Raw genomic sequence first — 4270 nt, 5'->3', positions numbered from 1 at the left:
ATCAATGAGCGGTGTAGCTAATCTACAGCCTGTGATACTGAATGCTGAGCCGTGTATCTAATCCTATCCTGTGTGATACTGACTGCTGAGCCGTGTATCTAATCCTATTCTGTGTGATACTGTCTGCTGAGCTGTGTATCTAATCCTATCCTGTGTGATACTGTCTGCTGAGCCGTGTATCTAATCCTATCCTGTGTGATACTGACTGCTGAGCCGTGTATCTAATCCTGCCCTGTGTGATACTGACTGCTGAGCCGTGTATCTAATCCTATCTTGTGTGATTCTGACTGCTGAGCTGTGTATCTAATCCTATCCTGTGTGATACCGACTGCTGAGCCGTGTATCTAATCCTCTCCTGTGTGATACTGACTGCTGAGCTGTGTATCTAATCCTATCCTGTGTGATACCGACTGCTGAGCCGTGTGTCTAATCCTATCCTGTGTGATACTGACTGCTGAGCTGTGTATCTAATCCTATCCTGTGTGATACTGACTGCTGAGCCGTGTATCTAATCCTATCCTGTGTGATACTGACTGCTGAGCTGTGTATCTAATCCTATCCTGTGTGATACTGTCTGCTGAGCCGTGTATCTAATCCTATCCTGTGTGATACTGACTGCTGAGCTGTGTATCTAATCCTATCCTGTGTGATACTGACTGCTGAGCCATGTATCTAATCCTATCCTGTGTGATACTGACTGCTGAGCCGTGTATTTAATCCTCTCCTGTGTGATACTGACTGCTGAGCTGTGTATCTAATCCTCTCCTGTGTGATACTGTCTGCTGAGCTGTGTATCTAATCCTCTCCTGTGTGATACTGACTGCTGAGCTGTGTATCTAATCCTCTCCTGTGTGATACTGACTGCTGAGCCGTGTGTCTAATCCTATCCTGTGTGATACTGACTGCTGAGCTGTGTATCTAATCCTATCCTGTGTGATACTGACTGCTGAGCCGTGTATCTAATCCTATCCTGTGTGATACTGACTGCTGAGCTGTGTATCTAATCCTATCCTGTGTGATACTGACTGCTGAGCCATGTATCTAATCCTATCCTGTGTGATACTGACTGCTGAGCCGTGTATTTAATCCTCTCCTGTGTGATACTGACTGCTGAGCTGTGTATCTAATCCTATCCTGTGTGATACTGTCTGCTGAGCTGTGTATCTAATCCTATCCTGTGTGATACTGACTGCTGAGCTGTGTATCTAATCCTATCCTGTGTGATACTGACTGCTGAGCCGTGTATCTAATCCTATCCTGTGTGATACTGACTGCTGAGCTGTGTATCTAATCCTATCCTGTGTGATACTGACTGCTGAGCCATGTATCTAATCCTATCCTGTGTGATACTGACTGCTGAGCCGTGTATTTAATCCTCTCCTGTGTGATACTGACTGCTGAGCCATGTATCTAATCCTATCCTGTGTGATACTGACTGCTGAGCCGTGTATTTAATCCTCTCCTGTGTGATACTGACTGCTGAGCTGTGTATCTAATCCTATCCTGTGTGATACTGACTGCTGAGCCGTGTATCTAATCCTACCCTGTGTGATACTGACTGCTGAGCTGTGTATCTAATCCTATCCTGTGTGATACTGACTGCTGAGCCGTGTATCTAATCCTATCCTGTGTGATACTGACTGCTGAGCCATGTATCTAATCCTCTCCTGTGTGATACTGTCTGCTGAGCAGTGTATCTAATCCTATCCTGTGTGATACTGACTGCTGAGCTGTGTATCTAATCCTCTCCTGTGTGATACTGACTGCTGAGCCGTGTATTTAATCCTATCCTGTGTGATACTGACTGCTGAGCCGTGTATTTAATCCTCTCCTGTGTGATACTGACTGCTGAGCTGTGTATCTAATCCTATCCTGTGTGATACTGACTGCTGAGCCGTGTATCTAATCCTACCCTGTGTGATACTGACTGCTGAGCTGTGTATCTAATCCTATCCTGTGTGATACTGACTGCTGAGCCGTGTGTCTAATCCTATCCTGTGTGATACTGACTGCTGAGCCATGTATCTAATCCTATCCTGTGTGATACTGACTGCTGAGCCGTGTATCTAATCCTATCCTGTGTGATACTGACTGCTGAGCTGTGTATCTAATCCTATCCTGTGTGATACTGTCTGCTGAGCCGTGTATCTAATCCTATCCTGTGTGACACTGTCTGCTGATCTGTGTATCTAATCCCATCCTGTGTGATACTGACTGCTGAGCCGTGTGTCTAATCCTATCCTGTGTGATACTGACTGCTGAGCTGTGTATCTAATCCTATCCTGTGTGATACTGACTGCTGAGCCGTGTATCTAATCCTATCCTGTGTGATACTGACTGCTGAGCTGTGTATCTAATCCTATCCTGTGTGATACTGTCTGCTGAGCCGTGTATCTAATCCTATCCTGTGTGATACTGACTGCTGAGCTGTGTATCTAATCCTATCCTGTGTGATACTGACTGCTGAGCCATGTATCTAATCCTATCCTGTGTGATACTGACTGCTGAGCCGTGTATTTAATCCTCTCCTGTGTGATACTGACTGCTGAGCTGTGTATCTAATCCTCTCCTGTGTGATACTGTCTGCTGAGCTGTGTATCTAATCCTCTCCTGTGTGATACTGACTGCTGAGCTGTGTATCTAATCCTCTCCTGTGTGATACTGACTGCTGAGCCGTGTGTCTAATCCTATCCTGTGTGATACTGACTGCTGAGCTGTGTATCTAATCCTATCCTGTGTGATACTGACTGCTGAGCCGTGTATCTAATCCTATCCTGTGTGATACTGACTGCTGAGCTGTGTATCTAATCCTATCCTGTGTGATACTGACTGCTGAGCCATGTATCTAATCCTATCCTGTGTGATACTGACTGCTGAGCCGTGTATTTAATCCTCTCCTGTGTGATACTGACTGCTGAGCTGTGTATCTAATCCTATCCTGTGTGATACTGTCTGCTGAGCTGTGTATCTAATCCTATCCTGTGTGATACTGACTGCTGAGCTGTGTATCTAATCCTATCCTGTGTGATACTGACTGCTGAGCCGTGTATCTAATCCTATCCTGTGTGATACTGACTGCTGAGCTGTGTATCTAATCCTATCCTGTGTGATACTGACTGCTGAGCCATGTATCTAATCCTATCCTGTGTGATACTGACTGCTGAGCCGTGTATTTAATCCTCTCCTGTGTGATACTGACTGCTGAGCCATGTATCTAATCCTATCCTGTGTGATACTGACTGCTGAGCCGTGTATTTAATCCTCTCCTGTGTGATACTGACTGCTGAGCTGTGTATCTAATCCTATCCTGTGTGATACTGACTGCTGAGCCGTGTATCTAATCCTACCCTGTGTGATACTGACTGCTGAGCTGTGTATCTAATCCTATCCTGTGTGATACTGACTGCTGAGCCGTGTATCTAATCCTACCCTGTGTGATACTGACTGCTGAGCTGTGTATCTAATCCTATCCTGTGTGATACTGACTGCTGAGCCGTGTATCTAATCCTATCCTGTGTGATACTGACTGCTGAGCCATGTATCTAATCCTCTCCTGTGTGATACTGTCTGCTGAGCAGTGTATCTAATCCTATCCTGTGTGATACTGACTGCTGAGCTGTGTATCTAATCCTCTCCTGTGTGATACTGACTGCTGAGCCGTGTATTTAATCCTCTCCTGTGTGATACTGACTGCTGAGCCGTGTATCTAATCCTCTCCTGTGTGATACTGTCTGCTGAGCTGTGTATCTAATCCTCTCCTGTGTGATACTGTCTGCTGAGCTGTGTATCTAATCCTCTCCTGTGTGATACTGCCTGCTGAGCCGTGTATCTAATCCTCCCCTGTGTGATACTGTCTGCTGAGCAGTGTATCTAATCCTATCCTGTGTGATACTGACTGCTGAGCTGTGTATCTAATCCTATCCTGTGTGATACTGACTGCTGAGCCGTGTATCTAATCCTCTCCTGTGTGATACTGTCTGCTGAGCTGTGTATCTAATCCTCTCCTGTGTGATACTGTCTGCTGAGCTGTGTATCTAATCCTCTCCTGTGTGATACTGTCTGCTGAGCTGTGTATCTAATCCTCTCCTGTGTGATACTGCCTGCTGAGCCGTGTATCTAAACCTATGTGATACTAACGATCCGTGTTTCTAATGTACAGCGTGCGATACGGAGTGGGAAGTACTGCAATACCTCCTTATGGCTGCTAGGTGTCGCTGTGATGCCTCACACTCCGTTTATCGGGCACACCGTCCTCCTGGCCTCCAGGTGT

This window comes from Dendrobates tinctorius, unplaced genomic scaffold (assembly GCF_039654945.1).
Source record: "Dendrobates tinctorius isolate UK_male_01 unplaced genomic scaffold, ASM3965494v1 ptg000019l, whole genome shotgun sequence".
Taxonomy (NCBI): domain Eukaryota; kingdom Metazoa; phylum Chordata; class Amphibia; order Anura; family Dendrobatidae; genus Dendrobates; species Dendrobates tinctorius.
The sequence above is the reverse complement of the archived record's forward strand: the minus strand, read 5'-3'. Positions refer to the sequence as shown.